Source organism: Macaca nemestrina, chromosome 5 (assembly GCF_043159975.1).
Source record: "Macaca nemestrina isolate mMacNem1 chromosome 5, mMacNem.hap1, whole genome shotgun sequence".
NCBI classification, from domain to species: Eukaryota; Metazoa; Chordata; class Mammalia; order Primates; family Cercopithecidae; genus Macaca; species Macaca nemestrina.
Window position 1 is genome coordinate 61,521,984 of NC_092129.1, and position 19,968 is coordinate 61,541,951.

Here is a 19,968-nt window from a genome sequence, read left to right on the forward strand (position 1 = left end):
GCTCTTTGTTAGCCTTATTTTGTGGAATCTGAGAACAGATATTTCGGATCCCTTTAAAGACTATAGGGCCAAAGGAAATATCTTCCGATAACAAAGAGAAAGAATCTTTCTGAGAAACTTCTTTGTGTTCTGTGAAATCATCTCACCGAGATACAGCTTTCCCCTCAAGAAGCCTTTCGCTAAGACAGTTCTTGTGGAATTGGCAAAGTGATATTTGGAAGCCCATAGAGGGCTATGGTGAAAAAGGAAATATCCTCAGATGAAATCTGGAAAGAAGCTTTCTGAGAAACTGCTTAGTGTTCTGTTAATTCATCTCACAGAGTTACATCTGTATTTCGTGGATCTCTTTGTAGCCTTATTTCTGTGGAATCTGAGAACAGATATTTCGGATCTATTTGAAGACTATATGGCCAAAGGAAACATCCTCCGATAACAAAGAGAAAGAAGCTTTCTGAGAAACTTCTTTGTGTTCTGTGAAATCATCTCACAGAGTTACAGCTTTCCCCTCAAGAAGCCTTTCGCTAAGACAGTTCTTGTGGAATTAGCAAAGTGATATTTGGAATCCCATAGAGGGCTACGGTGAAAAAGGAAATATCCTCAGATGAAATCTGGAAAGAAGCTTTCTGAGAAAGTGCTTAGTGTCTGTTAATTCATCTCACAGAGTTACATCTGTATTTCGTGGATCTCTTTGATAGCCTTATTTCTGTGGAATCTGAGAACAGATATTTCGGATCCCTTTGAAGACTATAGGGCCAAAGGAAATATCCTCCGATAACAAAGAGAAAGAAGCTTTCTGAGAAACTTCTTTGTGTTCTGTGAAATCATCTCACAGAGTTACAGCTTTCCCCTCAAGAAGCCTTTCGCTAAGACAGTTCTTGTGGAATTGGCAAAGTGATATTTGAAAGCCCATAGAGGGCTATGGTAAAAAAGGAAATGTCCTCAGATGAAATCTGGAAAGAAGCTTTCTGAGAAACTCCTTAGTGTTCTCTTAATTCATCTCACAGAGTTACATCTGTATTTCGTGGATCTCTTTGTAGCCTTATTTCTGTGGAATCTGAGAACAGATATTTCGGATCCCTTTGAAGACTATAGGGCCAAAGGAAATATCCTCCGATAACAAAGAGAAAGAAGCTTTCTGAGAAACTTCTTTGTGTTCTATGAAATCATCTCACAGAGTTACAGCTTTCCCCTCAAGAAGCCTTTCGCTAAGACAGTTCTTGTGGAATTGGCAAAGTGATATTTGGAAGCCCATAGAGGGCTACGGTGAAAAAGGAAATATCCTCAGATGAAATCTGGAAAGAAGTTTTCTGAGAAACTGTTTAGTGTTCTGTTAATTCATCTCACAGAGTTACATCTGTTTTTCGTGGATCTCTTTGCTAGCCTTATTACTGTGGAATCTGAGAACAGATATTTCGGATCCCTTTAAAGACTATAGGGCCAAAGGAAATATCTTCCGATAACAAAGAGAAAGAATCTTTCTGAGAAACTTCCTTGTGTTCTGTGAAATCATCTCACAGAGATACAGATTTCCCCTCAAGAATCCTTTCGCTAAGAAGTTCTTGTGGAATTGGCAAAGTGATATTTGGAAGCCCTTAGAGGGCTATGGTGAAAAAGGAAATATCCTCAGATGAAATCTGGAAAGAAGCTTTCTGAGAAACTGCTTAGTGTTCTGTTAATTCAGCTCACAGAATTACATCTGTATTTCGTGGATCTCTTTGCTGGCCTCATTTCTGTGGAATCTGAGAACAGATATTTCGGATCCCTTTGAAGATTATAGGGCCAAAGCAAATATCCTCCGATAACAAAGAGAAAGAAGCTTTCTGAGAAACTTCTTTGTGTTCTGTGAAATCATCTCACAGAGTTACAGCTTTCCCCTCAAGAAGCCTTTCGCTAAGACAGTTCTTGTGGAATTGGCAAAGTGATATTTGGAAGCCCATAGAGGGCTATGGTGAAAAAGGAAATATCCTCAGATGAAATCTGGAAAGAAGCTTTCTGAGAAACTGCTCTGTGATGTGTGACTTCCATTCACAGAGTTACATCTGTATTTCGTGGATCTCTTTGTTAGCCTTATTTTGTGGAATCTGAGAACAGATATTTCGGATACCTTTAAAGACTATAGGGTGAAAGGAAATATCTTCCGATAACAAAGTGAAAGAATCTTTCTGAGAAACTTCTTTGTGTTCTGTGAAATCATCTCACAGAGATACAGCTTTCCCCTCAAGAAGCCTTTCGCTAAGAAGTTCTTGTGGAATTGGCAAAGTGATATTTGGAAGCCCATAGAGGGCTATGGTGAAAAAGGAAATATCCTCAGATGAAATCTGGAAAGAAGCTTTCTGAGAAACTGCTTAGTGTTCTGTTAATTCATCTCACAGTGTTACATCTGTATTTCGTGGATCTCTTTGTAGCCTTATTTCTGTGGAATCTGAGAACAGATATTTCGGATCTCTTTGAAGACTATAGGGCCAAAGGAAACATCCTCCGATAACAAAGAGAAAGAAGCTTTCTGAGAAACTTCTTTGTGTTCTGTGAAATCATCTCACAGAGTTACAGCTTTCCCCTCAAGAAGCCTTTCGCTAAGTCAGTTCTTGTGGAATTGGCAAAGTGATATTTGGAAACCCATAGAGGGTTTTGGTGAAAAAGGAAATATCCTCAGATGAAATCTGGAAAAAGCTTTCTGAGAAACTGCTCTGTGATGTGTGACTTCCATTCACAGAGTTACATCTGTATTTCGTGGATCTCTTTGTTAGCCTTATTTTGTGGAATCTGAGAACAGATATTTCGGATCCCTTTAAAGACTATAGGGCCAAAGGAAATATCTTCCGATAACAAAGAGAAAGAAGCTTTCTGAGAAACTTCTTTGTGTTCTGTGAAATCATCTCACAGAGTTACAGCTTTCCCCTCAAGAAGCCTTTCGCTAAGAGAGTTCTTGTGGAATTAGCAAAGTGATATTTGGAATCCCATAGAGGGCTATGGTGAAAAAGGAAATATCCTCAGATGAAATCTGGAAAGAAGCTTTCTGAGAAACTGCTTAGTGTCTGTTAATTCATCTCACAGAGTTACATCTGTATTTCGTGGATCTCCTTGTAGCCTTATTTCTGTGGAATCTGAGAACAGATATTTCGGATCCCTTTGAAGACTATAGGGCCAAAGGAAATATCCTCCGATAACAAAGAGAAAGAAGCTTTCTGAGAAACTTCTTTGTGTTCTATGAAATCATCTCACAGAGTTACAGCTTTCCCCTCAAGAAGCCTTTCGCTAAGACAGTTCTTGTGGAATTGGCAAAGTGATATTTGGAAGCCCATAGAGGGCTACGGTGAAAAAGGAAATATCCTCAGATGAAATCTGGAAAGAAGCTTTCTGAGAAACTGTTTAGTGTTCTGTTAATTCATCTCACAGAGTTACATCTGTTTTTCGTGGATCTCTTTGCTAGCCTTATTTCTGTGGAATCTGAGAACAGATATTTCGGATCCCTTTAAAGACTATAGGGCCAAAGGAAATATCTTCCGATAACAAAGAGAAAGAATCTTTCTGAGAAACTTCCTTGTGTTCTGTGAAATCATCTCACAGAGATACAGCTTTCCCCTCAAGAATCCTTTCGCTAAGAAGTTCTTGTGGAATTGGCAAAGTGATATTTGGAAGCAAATAGAGGGCTATGGTGAAAAAGGAAATATCCTCAGATGAAATCTGGAAAGAAGCTTTCTGAGAAACTGCTTAGTGTTCTGTTAATTCAGCTCACAGAGTTACATCTGTATTTCGTGGATCTCTTTGCTAGCTTCATTTCTGTGGAATCTGAGAACAGATATTTCGGATCCCTTTGAAGATTATAGGGCCAAAGCAAATATCCTCCGATAACAAAGAGAAAGAAGCTTTCTGAGAAACTTCTTTGTGTTCTGTGAAATCATCTCATAGAGTTACAGCTTTCCCCTCAAGAAGCCTTTCGCTAAGACAGTTCTTGTGGAATTGGCAAAGTGATATTTGGAAGCCCATAGAGGGCTATGGTGAGAAGGGAAATATACTCAGATGAAATTTGGAAAGAAGCTTTCTGAGAAACTGCTTAGTGTTACGTTAATTCATCTCAAAGAGATACATCTGTATTTCGTGGATCACTTTGCTAGCCTTATTTCTGTGGAATCTAAGAACAGATATTTCGGATCCCTTTGAAGACTATAGGGCCAAAGGAAATATCCTCCGATAACAAAGAGAAAGAAGCTTTCTGAGAAACTTCTTTGTGTTCTGTGAAATCATCTCAGAGAGTTACAGCTTTCCCCTCAAGAAGCCTTTCGCTAAGAAACTTCCTGTGGAATTGGCAAAGTGATATTTGGAAGCCCATAGAGGGCTATGGTGAAAAAGGAAATATCCTCAGATGAAAACTGGAAAGAAGCTTTCTGAGAACTGCTTAGTGTTCTGTTAATTAATCTCACAGAGTTTCATCTGTATTTCGTGGATCTACTTGCTAGCCTTATTTCTGTAGAATCTGAGAAGAGATATTTCGGATCCCTTTGAAGATTATAGGGCCAAAGGAAATATCCTCCGATAACAAAGAGAAAGAAGCTTTCTGAGAAACTTCTTTGTGTTCTGTGAAATCATCTAACAGAGTTACAGCTTTCCCCTAAAGAAGCCTTTCGCTAAGACAGTTCTTGTGGAATGGCAAAGTGATATTTGGAAGCCCATAGAGGGCTATGGTGAAAAAGGAAATATCCTCATATGAAATCTGGAAAGAAGCTTTCTGAGAAACTGCTCTGTGGTGTGTGACTTCCACTCACAGAGTTACATCTGTATTTCGTGGATCTCTTTGCTAGCCTTATTTCTGTGGAATCTGAGAACAGATATTTCAGATCCCTTTAAAGTCTATAGGGCCGAAGGAAATATCCTCCGATAACAAAGAGAAAGAAGCTTTCTGAGAAACTTCTTTGTGTTCTGTGAAATCATCTCACAGAGTTACAGCTTTCCCCTCAAGAAGCCTTTCGCTAAGACAGTTTTTGTGGAATGGGCAAGGTGATATTTGGAAGCCCTTAGAGGGCTATGGTGAAAAAGGAAATATCCTCAGATGAAATCTGGAAAGAAGCTTTCTGAGAAACTGCTTAGTGTTCTGTTCATTCATCTCACAGAGTTACATCTGTATTTCGTGGATCTCTTTGCTAGCCTTATTTCTGTGGAATCTGAGAACATATATTTCGGATCCCTTTGAAGACTAGAGGGCCAAAGGAAATATCCTCCGATAACAAAGAGAAAGAAGCTTTCTCAGAAACTTCTTTGTGTTCTGTGAAATCATCTCACAGAGTTACAGCTTTCCCCTCAAGAAGCCTTTCGCTAAGACAGTTCTTGTGGAATTGGCAAAGTGATATTTGGAAGCCCATAGAGGGCTATGATGAAAAAGGAAATATCCTCAGATGAAATCTGGAAAGAAGTTTTCTGAGAAACTGCTTAGTGTTTTGTTAATTCATCTCACAGAGTTATATCTCTATTTCGTGGATCTCTTTGCTAGCCTTATTTCTGTGGTATCTGAGAACAGATATTTCGGATCCGTTTAAAGTCTACAGGGCCAAAGGAAATATCCTCCGATAACAAAGAGAAAGAAGCTTTCTGAGGAACTTCTTTGTGTTCTGTGAAATCATCTCATAGAGTTACAGCTTTCCCCTCAAGAAGCCTTTCGCTAAGACAGTTCTTGTGTTATTGGCAAAGTGATATTTGGAACCCCATAGAGGGCTATGGTGAAAAAGAAAATATCCTCAGATGAAATCTGGAAAGAAGCTTTCTGAGAAACTGCTTAGTGTTCTGTTAATTCATCTCACAGAGTTGCACCTGTATTTCGTGGATCTCTTTGCTAGCCTTATTTCTGTGGAATCTGAGAACAGATATTTCGGATCCCTTTGAAGACTATAGGGCCAAAGGAAATATCCTCCGATAACAAAGAGAAAGAAGCTTTCTGAGAAACTTCTTTGTGTTCTGTGAAATCATCTCACAGAGTTACAGCTTTCCCCTCAAGAAGCCTTTCGCTAAGACACTTCTTGTGGAATTGGCAAAGTGATATTTGGAAGCCCCTAGAGGGCTATGGTGAAAAAGGAAATATCCTCAGATGAAATCTGGAAAGAAGCTTTCTGAGAAACTGCTTAGTGATCTGTTAATTCATCTCACAGTGTTACATCTGTATTTAGTGGATCTCTTTGCTAGCCTTATTTCTGTGGAATCTGAGAACAGATATTTCGGATCCCTTTGAAGACTATAGGGCCAAAGGAAATACCCTCCGATAACAAAGAGAAAGAAGCTTTCTGAGAAAATTCTTTGTGTTCTGTGAAATCATCTCACAGAGTTACAGCTTTCCCCTCAAAAGTCTTTCGATAAGACAGTTCTTGTGGAATTGGCAAAGTGATATTTGGATGCCCATAGAGGACTATGGTGAAAAAGGAAATATCCTCAGATGAAATCTGGAAAGAAGCCTTCTGAGAAACTGCTTAGTGTTTTGTTAATTCATCTCACAGAGTTACATCTGTATTTCCTGGATCTCTTTGCTAGCCTTATTTCTGTGGAATCTGAGAACAGATATTTCGGATCCCTTTGAAGACTATAGGGCCAAAGGAAATATCCTCCGATAACAAAGAGAAAGAAGCTTTCTGAGAAACTTCTTTGTGTTCTGTGAAATCATCTCACAGAGTTAGAGCTTTCCCCTCAAGAAGCCTTTCGCTAAGACAGTTCTTGTGGAATTGGAAAAGTGATATTTGGAAGCCCATAGAGGGCTATGGTGAAAAAGGAAACATCCTCAGATGAAATCTGGATAGAAGCTTTCTGAGAAACTGCTTAGTGTTCTGTTAATTCATCTCACAGAGTTACATCTGTGTTTCGTGGATCTCTTTGCTAGCCTTATTTGTGTGGAATCTGAGAACAGATATTTCGGATCCCTTTGAAGACTATAGGGCCAAAGGAAATATCCTCCGATAACAAAGAGAAAGAAGCTTTCTGAGAAACTTCTTTGTGTTCTGTGAAATCATCTCACAGAGTTACAGCTTTCCCCTCAAGAAGCCTTTCGCTAAGACAGTTCTTGTGGAATTGGCAAAGTGATATTTGGAAGCCCCTAGAGGGCTATGGTGGAAAAGGAAATATCCTCAGATGAAATCTGGAAAGAAGCTTTCTGAGAAACTGCTCTGTGGTGTGTGAATCCACTCACAGAGTTACATCTGTTTTTCGTGGATCTCTTTTTTAGCCTTATTTCTGTGGAATCTGAGAACAGATATTTCGGATCCCTTTAAAGTCTATAGGGCCAAAGGAAATATCCTCCGATAACAAAGAGAAAGAAGCTTTCTGAGAAACTTCTTTGTGTTCTGTGAAATCATCTCACAGAGATACAGCTTTCCCCTCAAGAAGCCTTTCGCTAAGAAGTTCTTGTGGAATTGGCAAAGTGATATTTGGAAGCCCATAGAGGGCTATGGTGAAAAAGGAAATATCCTCAGATGAAATCTGGAAAGAAGGTTTCTGAGAAACTGCTTAGTGTTCTTTTAATTCAGCTCACAGAGTTACATCTGTATTTCGTGGATCTCTTTGCTTGCCTCATTTCTGTGGAATGTGAGAACAGATATTGCGGATCCCTTTGAAGATTATAGGGCCAAAGCAAATATCCTCCGATAACAAAGAGAAAGAAGCTTTCTGAGAAACTTCTTTGTGTTCTGTGAAATCATCTCACAGAGTTACAGCTTTCCCCTCAAGAAGCCTTTCGCTAAGACAGTTCTTGTGGAATTGGCAAAGTGATATTTGGAAGCCCATAGAGGGCTATGGTGAGAAGGGAAATATACTCAGATGAAATCTGGAAAGAAGCGTTCTGAGAAACTGCTTAGTGTTCTGTTAATTCATCTCACAGAGTTACATTTGCATTTCGTGGATCTCTTTGTTAGCCTTATTTGTGTGGAATCTGAGAACAGATATTTCGGATCCCTTTGAAGACTATAGGGCCAAAGGAAATATCCTCCGATAACAAAGAGAAAGAAGCTTTCTGAGAAACTTCTTTGTGTTCTGTGAAATCATCTCACAGAGTTACAGCGTTCCCCTCAAGAAGCCTTTCGTTAAGAAACTTCTTGTGGAATTGGCAAAGTGATATTTGGAAGCCCATAGAGGGCTATGGTGAAAAAGGAAATATCCTCAGATGAAATCTGGAAAGAAGCTTTCTGAGAACTGCTTAGTGTTCTGTTAATTCATCTCACAGAGTTACATCTGTATTTCGTGGATCTCTTTGCTAGCCTTATTTCTGTGGAATCTGAGAACAGATATTTCGGATCCCTTTGAAGACTATAGGGCCAAAGGAAATATCCTCCGACAACAAAGAGAAAGAAGCTTTCTGAGAAACTTCTTTGTGTTCTGTGAAATCATCTCACAGAGTTACAGCTTTCCCCTCAAGAAGCCTTTCGCTAAGACAGTTCTTGTGGAATGGCAAAGTGATATTTGGAAGCCCAAAGAGGGCTATGGTGAAAAAGGAAATATCCCTAGATGAAATCTGGAAAGAAGCTTTCTGAGAAACTGCTCTGTGGTGTGTGACATCCACTCACAGAGTTACATCTGTATTTCGTGGATCTCTTTGCTAGCCTTATTTCTGTGGAATCTGAGAACAGATATTTCGGATCCCTTTAAAGTCTACAGGGCCGAAGGAAATATCCTCCGATAACAAAGAGAAAGAAGCTTTCTGAGAAACTTCTTTGTGTTCTGCGAAATCATCTCACAGAGTTACAGCTTTCCCCTCAAGAAGCCTTTCGCTAAGACAGTTTTTGTGGAATTGGCAAAGTGATATTTGGAAGCTCATATAGGGCTATGGTGAAAAAGGAAATATCCTCAGATGAAATCTGGAAAGAAGCTTTCTGAGAAACTGCTTAGTGTTCTGTTAATTCATCTCACAGAGTTACATCTGTATTTCGTGGATCTCTTTGCTAGCCTTATTTCTGTGGAATCTGAGAACAGATATTTCAGATCCCATTGAAGACTATAGGGCAAAAGGAAATATCCTCTGAAAACAAAGAGAAAGAAGCTTTCTGAGAAACCTCTTTGTGTTCTGTGAAATCACCTCACAGAGTTACAGCTTTACCCTCAAGAAGCCTTTCGCTAAGACAGTTCTTGTGGAATTGGCAAAGTGATATTTGGAAGCCCATAGAGGGTATGGTGAAAAAGGAAATATCCTCCGATGAAATCTGGAAAGAAGTTTTCTGAGAAACTTCTTAGTGTTCTGTTAATTCATCTCACAGAGTTACATCAGTATTTCGTGGATCTCTTTGCTAGCCTTATTTCTGTGGAATCTGAGAACAGATATTTCGGATGCCTTTGAAGACTATAGGGCCAAAGGAAATATCCTCCGATAACAAAGAGAAAGAAGCTTTCTGAGAAACTTCTTTGTGTTCTGTGAAATCATCTCACAGTGTTATAGCTTTCCCCTCAAGAAGCCTTTCGCTAAGACAGTTCTTGTGGAATTGGCAAAGTGATATTTGGAAGCCCATAGAGGGCTATGTTGAAAAAAGAAATATCCTCAGATGAAATCTGGAAAGAAGCTTTCTGAGAAACTGCTTAGTGTTCTGTTAATTCATCTCACAGAGTTACATCTGTATTTCGTGGCTCTCTTTGCTAGCCTTATTTCTGTGGAATCTGAGAACAGATATTTCGGATCCCTTTGAACACTATAGGGCCAAAGGAAATATCCTCCGATAACAAAGAGAAAGAAGCTTTCTGAGAGACTTATTTGTGTTCTGTGAAATCATCTCACAGAGTTACAGCTTTCCCCTCAAGAAGCCTTTCGCTAAGACAGTTCTTGTGGAATTGGCAAAGTGTTATTTGGAAGCCCATAGAGGGCTATGGTGAAAAAGGAAATATCCTCAGATGAAAACTGGAAAGAAGCTTTCTGAGAACTGCTTAGTGTTCTGTTAATTTATCTCACAGAGTTTCATCTGTATTTCGTGGATCTCTTTGCTAGCCTTATTTCTGTGGAATCTGAGAACAGATATTTCGGATCCCTTTGAAGATTATAGGGCCAAAGGAAATATCCTCCGGTAACAAAGAGGAAGAAGCTTTCTGAGAAACTTCTTTGTGTTCTGTGAAATCATCTAACAGAGTTACAGCTTTCCCCTAAAGAAGCCTTTCGCTAAGACAGTTCTTGTGGAATGGCAAAGTGATATTTGGAAGCCCATGAGGGCTATGGTGAAAAAGGAAATATCCTCATATGAAATCTGGATAAAAGCTTTCTGAGACACTGCTCTGTGGTGTGTGACTTCCACTCACAGAGTTACATCTGTATTTCGTGGATCTCTTTGCTAGCCTTATTTCTGTGGAATCTGAGAACAGATATTTCGGATCCCTTTAAAGTCTATAGGGCCGAAGGAAATATCCTCCGATAACAAAGAGAAAGAAGCTTTCTGAGAAACTTCTTTGTGTTCTGTGAAATCATCTCACAGAGTTACAGCTTTCCCCTCAAGAAGCCTTTCGCTAAGACAGTTTTTGTGGAATTGGCAAAGTGATATTTGGAAGCCCTTAGAGGGCTATGGTGAAAAAGGAAATATCCTCAGATGAAATCTGGAAAGAAGCTTTCTGAGAAACTGCTTAGTGTTCTGTTCATTCATCTCACAGAGTTACATCTGTATTTCGTGGATCTCTTTGCTAGCCTTATTTCTGTGGAATCTGAGAACAGATATTTCGGATCCCTTTGAAGACTAGAGGGCCAAAGGAAATATCCTCCGATAAAAAAGAGAAAGAAGCTTTCTGAGAAACTTCTTTGTGTTCTGTGAAATCATCTCACAGAGATACAGCTTTCCCCTCAAGAAGCCTTTCGCTAAGAAGTTCTTGTGGAATTGGCAAAGTGATATTTGGAAGCCCATAGAGGGCTATGGTGAAAAAGGAAATATCCTCAGATGAAATCTGGAAAGAAGCTTTCTGAGAAACTGCTTAGTGTTCTGTTAATTCATCTCACAGAGTTACATCTGTATTTCGTGGATCTCTTTGTAGCCTTATTTCTGTGGAATCTGAGAACAAATATTTCGGATCCCTTTATAGTCTATAGGGCCGAAGGAAATATCCTCCGATAACAAAGAGAAAGAAGCTTTCTGAGAAACTTCTTTGTGTTCTGTGAAATCATCTCACAGAGTAACAGCTTTCCCCTCAAGAAGCCTTTCGCTAAGAGAGTTCTTGTGGAATTAGCAAAGTGATATTTGGAATCCCATAGAGGGCTATGGTGAAAAAGGAAATATCCTCAGATGAAATCTGGAAAGAAGCTTTCTGAGAAACTGCTTAGTGTCTGTTAATTCATCTCACAGAGTTACATCTGTATTTCGTGGATCTCTTTGTAGCCTTATTTCTGTGGAATCTGAGAACAGATATTTCGGATCCCTTTGAAGACTATAGGGCCAAAGGAAATATCCTCCGATAACAAAGAGAAAGAAGCTTTCTGAGAAACTTCTTTGTGTTCTATGAAATCATCTCACAGAGTTACAGCTTTCCCCTCAAGAAGCCTTTCGCTAAGACAGTTCTTGTGGAATTGGCAAAGTGATATTTGGAAGCCCATAGAGGGCTACGGTGAAAAAGGAAATATCCTCAGATGAAATCTGGAAAGAAGCTTTCTGAGAAACTGTTTAGTGTTCTGTTAATTCATCTCACAGAGTTACATCTGTTTTTCGTGGATCTCTTTGCTAGCCTTATTTCTGTGGAATCTGAGAACAGATATTTCGGATCCCTTTAAAGACTATAGGGCCAAAGGAAATATCTTCCGATAACAAAGAGAAAGAATCTTTCTGAGAAACTTCCTTGTGTTCTGTGAAATCATCTCACAGAGATACAGCTTTCCCCTCAAGAATCCTTTCGCTAAGAAGTTCTTGTGGAATTGGCAAAGTGATATTTGGAAGCCCATAGAGGGCTATGGTGAAAAAGGAAATATCCTCAGATGAAATCTGGAAAGAAGCTTTCTGAGAAACTGCTTAGTGTTCTGTTAATTCAGCTCACAGAGTTACATCTGTATTTCGTGGATCTCTTTGCTAGCCTCATTTCTGTGGAATCTGAGAACAGATATTTCGGATCCCTTTGAAGATTATAGGGCCAAACCAAATATCCTCCGATAACAAAGAGAAAGAAGCTTTCTGAGAAACTTCTTTGTGTTCTGTGAAATCATCTCATAGAGTTACAGCTTTCCCCTCAAGAAGCCTTTAGCTAAGACAGTTCTTGTGGAATTGGCAAAGTGATATTTGGAAGCCCATAGAGGGCTATGGTGAGAAGGGAAATATACTCAGATGAAATTTGGAAAGAAGCTTTCTGAGAAACTGCTTAGTGTTACGTTAATTCATCTCAAAGAGATACATCTGTATTTCGTGGATCACTTTGCTAGCCTTATTTCTGTGGAATCTGAGAACAGATATTTCGGATCCCTTTGAAGACTATAGGGCCAAAGGAAATATCCTCCGATAACAAAGAGAAAGAAGCTTTCTGAGAAACTTCTTTGTGTTCTATGAAATCATCTCACAGAGTTATAGCTTTCCCCTCAAGAAGCCTTTCGCTAAGACAGTTCTTGTGGAATTGGCAAAGTGATATTTGGAAGCCCATAGAGGGCTACGGTGAAAAAGGAAATATCCTCAGATGAAATCTGGAAAGAAGCTTTCTGAGAAACTTTTTAGTGTTCTGTTAATTCATCTCACAGAGTTACATCTGTTTTTCGTGGATCTCTTTGCTAGCCTTATTACTGTGGAATCTGAGAACAGATATTTCGGATCCCTTTAAAGACTATAGGGCCAAAGGAAATATCTTCCGATAACAAAGAGAAAGAATCTTTCTGAGAAACTTCCTTGTGTTCTGTGAAATCATCTCACAGAGATACAGATTTCCCCTCAAGAATCCTTTCGCTAAGAAGTTCTTGTGGAATTGGCAAAGTGATATTTGGAAGCCCTTAGAGGGCTATGGTGAAAAAGGAAATATCCTCAGATGAAATCTGGAAAGAAGCTTTCTGAGAAACTGCTTAGTGTTCTGTTAATTCAGCTCACAGAGTTACATCTGTATTTCGTGGATCACTTTGCTAGCCTTATTTCTGTGGAATCTGAGAACAGATATTTCGGATCCCTTTGAAGACTATAGGGCCAAAGGAAATATCCTCCGATAACAAAGAGAAAGAAGCTTTCTGAGAAACTTCTTTGTGTTCTGTGAAATCATCTCAGAGAGTTACAGCTTTCCCCTCAAGAAGCCTTTCGCTAAGAAACTTCTTGTGGAATTGGCAATGTGATATTTGGAAGCCCATAGAGGGCTATGGTGAAAAAGGAAATATCCTCAGATGAAAACTGGAAAGAAGCTTTCTGAGAACTGCTTAGTGTTCTGTTAATTTATCTCACAGAGTTTCATCTGTATTTCGTGGATCTCTTTGCTAGCCTTATTTCTGTGGAATCTGAGAACAGATATTTCGGATCCCTTTGAAGATTATAGGGCCAAAGGAAATATCCTCCGGTAACAAAGAGGAAGAAGCTTTCTGAGAAACTTCTTTGTGTTCTGTGAAATCATCTAACAGAGTTACAGCTTTCCCCTAAAGAAGCCTTTCGCTAAGACAGTTCTTGTGGAATGGCAAAGTGATATTTGGAAGCCCATGAGGGCTATGGTGAAAAAGGAAATATCCTCATATGAAATCTGGATAGAAGCTTTCTGAGACACTGCTCTGTGGTGTGTGACTTCCACTCACAGAGTTACATCTGTATTTCGTGGATCTCTTTGCTAGCCTTATTTCTGTGGAATCTGAGAACAGATATTTCGGATCCCTTTAAAGTCTATAGGGCCGAAGGAAATATCCTCCGATAACAAAGAGAAAGAAGCTTTCTGAGAAACTTCTTTGTGTTCTGTGAAATCATCTCACAGAGTTACAGCTTTCCCCTCAAGAAGCCTTTCGCTAAGACAGTTTTTGTGGAATTGGCAAAGTGATATTTGGAAGCCCTTAGAGGGCTATGGTGAAAAAGGAAATATCCACAGATGAAATCTGGAAAGAAGCTTTCTGAGAAACTGCTTAGTGTTCTGTTCATTCATCTCACAGAGTTACATCTGTATTTCGTGGATCTCTTTGCTAGCCTTATTTCTGTGGAATCTGAGAACAGATATTTCGGATCCCTTTGAAGACTAGAGGGCCAAAGCAAATATCCTCCGATAACAAAGAGAAAGAAGCTTTCTGAGAAACTTCTTTGTGTTCTGTGAAATCATCTCACAGAGATACAGCTTTCCCCTCAAGAAGCCTTTCGCTAAGAAGTTCTTGTGGAATTGGCAAAGTGATATTTGGAAGCCCATAGAGGGCTATGGTGAAAAAGGAAATATCCTCAGATGAAATCTGGAAAGAAGCTTTCTGAGAAACTGCTTAGTGTTCTGTTAATTCATCTCACAGAGTTACATCTGTATTTCGTGGATCTCTTTGTAGCCTTATTTCTGTGGAATCTGAGAACAAATATTTCGGATCCCTTTATAGTCTATAGGGCCGAAGGAAATATCCTCCGATAACAAAGAGAAAGAAGCTTTCTGAGAAACTTCTTTGTGTTCTGTGAAATCATCTCACAGAGTTACAGCTTTCCCCTCAAGAAGCCTTTCGCTAAGAGAGTTCTTGTGGAATTAGCAAAGTGATATTTGGAATCCCATAGAGGGCTATGGTGAAAAAGGAAATATCCTCAGATGAAATCTGGAAAGAAGCTTTCTGAGAAACTGCTTAGTGTCTGTTAATTCATCTCACAGAGTTACATCTGTATTTCGTGGATCTCTTTGTAGCCTTATTTCTGTGGAATCTGAGAACAGATATTTCGGATCCCTTTGAAGACTATAGGGCCAAAGGAAATATCCTCCGATAACAAAGAGAAAGAAGCTTTCTGAGAAACTTCTTTGTGTTCTATGAAATCATCTCACAGAGTTACAGCTTTCCCCTCAAGAAGCCTTTCGCTAAGACAGTTCTTGTGGAATTGGCAAAGTGATATTTGGAAGCCCATAGAGGGCTACGGTGAAAAAGGAAATATCCTCAGATGAAATCTGGAAAGAAGCTTTCTGAGAAACTGTTTAGTGTTCTGTTAATTCATCTCACAGAGTTACATCTGTTTTTCGTGGATCTCTTTGCTAGCCTTATTTCTGTGGAATCTGAGAACAGATATTTCGGATCCCTTTAAAGACTATAGGGCCAAAGGAAATATCTTCCGATAACAAAGAGAAAGAATCTTTCTGAGAAACTTCCTTGTGTTCTGTGAAATCATCTCACAGAGATACAGCTTTCCCCTCAAGAATCCTTTCGCTAAGAAGTTCTTGTGGAATTGGCAAAGTGATATTTGGAAGCCCATAGAGGGCTATGGTGAAAAAGGAAATATCCTCAGATGAAATCTGGAAAGAAGCTTTCTGAGAAACTGCTTAGTGTTCTGTTAATTCAGCTCACAGAGTTACATCTGTATTTCGTGGATCTCTTTGCTAGCCTCATTTCTGTGGAATCTGAGAACAGATATTTCGGATCCCTTTGAAGATTATAGGGCCAAAGCAAATATCCTCCGATAACAAAGAGAAAGAAGCTTTCTGAGAAACTTCTTTGTGTTCTGTGAAATCATCTCATAGAGTTACAGCTTTCCCCTCAAGAAGCCTTTCGCTAAGACAGTTCTTGTGGAATTGGCAAAGTGATATTTGGAAGCCCATAGAGGGCTATGGTGAGAAGGGAAATATACTCAGATGAAATTTGGAAAGAAGCTTTCTGAGAAACTGCTTAGTGTTACGTTAATTCATCTCAAAGAGATACATCTGTATTTCGTGGATCACTTTGCTAGCCTTATTTCTGTGGAATCTGAGAACAGATATTTCGGATCCCTTTGAAGACTATAGGGCCAAAGGAAATATCCTCCGATAACAAAGAGAAAGAAGCTTTCTGAGAAACTTCTTTGTGTTCTGTGAAATCATCTCAGAGAGTTACAGCTTTCCCCTCAAGAAGCCTTTCGCTAAGAAACTTCCTGTGGAATTGGCAAAGTGATATTTGGAAGCCCATAGAGGGCTATGGTGAAAAAGGAAATATCCTCAGATGAAAACTGGAAAGAAGCTTTCTGAGAACTGCTTAGTGTTCTGTTAATTAATCTCACAGAGTTTCATCTGTATTTCGTGGATCTACTTGCTAGCCTTATTTCTGTAGAATCTGAGAACAGATATTTCGGATCCCTTTGAAGATTATAGGGCCAAAGGAAATATCCTCCGATAACAAAGAGAAAGAAGCTTTCTGAGAAACTTCTTTGTGTTCTGTGAAATCATCTAACAGAGTTACAGCTTTCCCCTAAAGAAGCCTTTCGCTAAGACAGTTCTTGTGGAATGGCAAAGTGATATTTGGAAGCCCATAGAGGGCTATGGTGAAAAAGGAAATATCCTCATATGAAATCTGGAAAGAAGCTTTCTGAGAAACTGCTCTGTGGTGTGTGACTTCCACTCACAGAGTTACATCTGTATTTCGTGGATCTCTTTGCTAGCCTTATTTCTGTGGAATCTGAGAACAGATATTTCAGATCCCTTTAAAGTCTATAGGGCCGAAGGAAATATCCTCCGATAACAAAGAGAAAGAAGCTTTCTGAGAAACTTCTTTGTGTTCTGTGAAATCATCTCACAGAGTTACAGCTTTCCCCTCAAGAAGCCTTTCGCTAAGACAGTTTTTGTGGAATGGGCAAGGTGATATTTGGAAGCCCTTAGAGGGCTATGGTGAAAAAGGAAATATCCTCAGATGAAATCTGGAAAGAAGCTTTCTGAGAAACTGCTTAGTGTTCTGTTCATTCATCTCACAGAGTTACATCTGTATTTCGTGGATCTCTTTGCTAGCCTTATTTCTGTGGAATCTGAGAACATATATTTCGGATCCCTTTGAAGACTAGAGGGCCAAAGGAAATATCCTCCGATAACAAAGAGAAAGAAGCTTTCTCAGAAACTTCTTTGTGTTCTGTGAAATCATCTCACAGAGTTACAGCTTTCCCCTCAAGAAGCCTTTCGCTAAGACAGTTCTTGTGGAATTGGCAAAGTGATATTTGGAAGCCCATAGAGGGCTATGATGAAAAAGGAAATATCCTCAGATGAAATCTGGAAAGAAGTTTTCTGAGAAACTGCTTAGTGTTTTGTTAATTCATCTCACAGAGTTATATCTCTATTTCGTGGATCTCTTTGCTAGCCTTATTTCTGTGGTATCTGAGAACAGATATTTCGGATCCGTTTAAAGTCTACAGGGCCAAAGGAAATATCCTCCGATAACAAAGAGAAAGAAGCTTTCTGAGGAACTTCTTTGTGTTCTGTGAAATCATCTCATAGAGTTACAGCTTTCCCCTCAAGAAGCCTTTCGCTAAGACAGTTCTTGTGTTATTGGCAAAGTGATATTTGGAACCCCATAGAGGGCTATGGTGAAAAAGAAAATATCCTCAGATGAAATCTGGAAAGAAGCTTTCTGAGAAACTGCTTAGTGTTCTGTTAATTCATCTCACAGAGTTGCACCTGTATTTCGTGGATCTCTTTGCTAGCCTTATTTCTGTGGAATCTGAGAACAGATATTTCGGATCCCTTTGAAGATTATAGGGCCAAAGGAAATATCCTCCGATAACAAAGAGAAAGAAGCTTTCTGAGAAACTTCTTTGTGTTCTGTGAAATCATCTCACAGAGTTACAGCTTTCCCCTCAAGAAGCCTTTCGCTAAGACACTTCTTGTGGAATTGGCAAAGTGATATTTGGAAGCCCCTAGAGGGCTATGGTGAAAAAGGAAATATCCTCAGATGAAATCTGGAAAGAAGCTTTCTGAGAAACTGCTTAGTGATCTGTTAATTCATCTCACAGTGTTACATCTGTATTTAGTGGATCTCTTTGCTAGCCTTATTTCTGTGGATTCTGAGAACAGATATTTCGGATCCCTTTGAAGACTATAGGGCCAAAGGAAATACCCTCCGATAACAAAGAGAAAGAAGCTTTCTGAGAAAATTCTTTGTGTTCTGTGAAATCATCTCACAGAGTTACAGCTTTCCCCTCAAAAGTCTTTCGATAAGACAGTTCTTGTGGAATTGGCAAAGTGATATTTGGATGCCCATAGAGGACTATGGTGAAAAAGGAAATATCCTCAGATGAAATCTGGAAAGAAGCCTTCTGAGAAACTGCTTAGTGTTTTGTTAATTCATCTCACAGAGTTACATCTGTATTTCCTGGATCTCTTTGCTAGCCTTATTTCTGTGGAATCTGAGAACAGATATTTCGGATCCCTTTGAAGACTATAGGGCCAAAGGAAATATCCTCCGATAACAAAGAGAAAGAAGCTTTCTGAGAAACTTCTTTGTGTTCTGTGAAATCATCTCACAGAGTTAGAGCTTTCCCCTCAAGAAGCCTTACGCTAAGACAGTTCTTGTGGAATTGGAAAAGTGATATTTGGAAGCCCATAGAGGGCTATGGTGAAAAAGGAAACATCCTCAGATGAAATCTGGATAGAAGCTTTCTGAGAAACTGCTTAGTGTTCTGTTAATTCATCTCACAGAGTTACATCTGTGTTTCGTGGATCTCTTTGCTAGCCTTATTTGTGTGGAATCTGAGAACAGATATTTCGGATCCCTTTGAAGACTATAGGGCCAAAGGAAATATCCTCCGATAACAAAGAGAAAGAAGCTTTCTGAGAAACTTCTTTGTGTTCTGTGAAATCATCTCACAGAGTTACAGCTTTCCCCTCAAGAAGCCTTTCGCTAAGACAGTTCTTGTGGAATTGGCAAAGTGATATTTGGAAGCCCCTAGAGGGCTATGTTGGAAAAGGAAATATCCTCAGATGAAATCTGGAAAGAAGCTTTCTGAGAAACTGCTCTGTGGTGTGTGAATCCACTCACAGAGTTACATCTGTTTTTCGTGGATCTCTTTTTTAGCCTTATTTCTGTGGAATCTGAGAACAGATATTTCGGATCCCTTTAAAGTCTATAGGGCCAAAGGAAATATCCTCCGATAACAAAGAGAAAGAAGCTTTCTGAGAAACTTCTTTGTGTTCTGTGAAATCATCTCACAGAGATACAGCTTTCCCCTCAAGAAGCCTTTCGCTAAGAAGTTCTTGTGGAATTGGCAAAGTGATATTTGGAAGCCCATAGAGGGCTATGGTGAAAAAGGATATATCCTCAGATGAAATCTGGAAAGAAGGTTTCTGAGAAACTGCTTAGTGTTCTTTTAATTCAGCTCACAGAGTTACATCTGTATTTCGTGGATCTCTTTGCTTGCCTCATTTCTGTGGAATGTGAGAACAGATATTGCGGATCCCTTTGAAGATTATAGGGCCAAAGCAAATATCCTCCGATAACAAAGAGAAAGAAGCTTTCTGAGAAACTTCTTTGTGTTCTGTGAAATCATCTCACAGAGTTACAGCTTTCCCCTCAAGAAGCCTTTCGCTAAGACAGTTCTTGTGGAATTGGCAAAGTGATATTTGGAAGCCCATAGAGGGCTATGGTGAGAAGGGAAATATACTCAGATGAAATCTGGAAAGAAGCTTTCTGAGAAACTGCTTAGTGTTCTGTTAATTCATCTCACAGAGTTACATTTGCATTTCGTGGATCTCTTTGTTAGCCTTATTTGTGTGGAATCTGAGAACAGATATTTCGGATCCCTTTGAAGACTATAGAGCCAAAGGAAATATCCTCCGATAACAAAGAGAAAGAAGCTTTCTGAGAAACTTCTTTGTGTTCTGTGAAATCATCTCACAGAGTTACAGCGTTCCCCTCAAGAAGCCTTTCGTTAAGAAACTTCTTGTGGAATTGGCAAAGTGATATTTGGAAGCCCATAGAGGGCTATGGTGAAAAAGGAAATATCCTCAGATGAAATCTGGAAAGAAGCTTTCTGAGAACTGCTTAGTGTTCTGTTAATTCATCTCACAGAGTTACATCTGTATTTCGTGGATCTCTTTGCTAGCCTTATTTCTGTGGAATCTGAGAACAGATATTTCGGATCCCTTTGAAGACTATAGGGCCAAAGGAAATATCCTCCGATAACAAAGAGAAAGAAGCTTTCTGAGAAA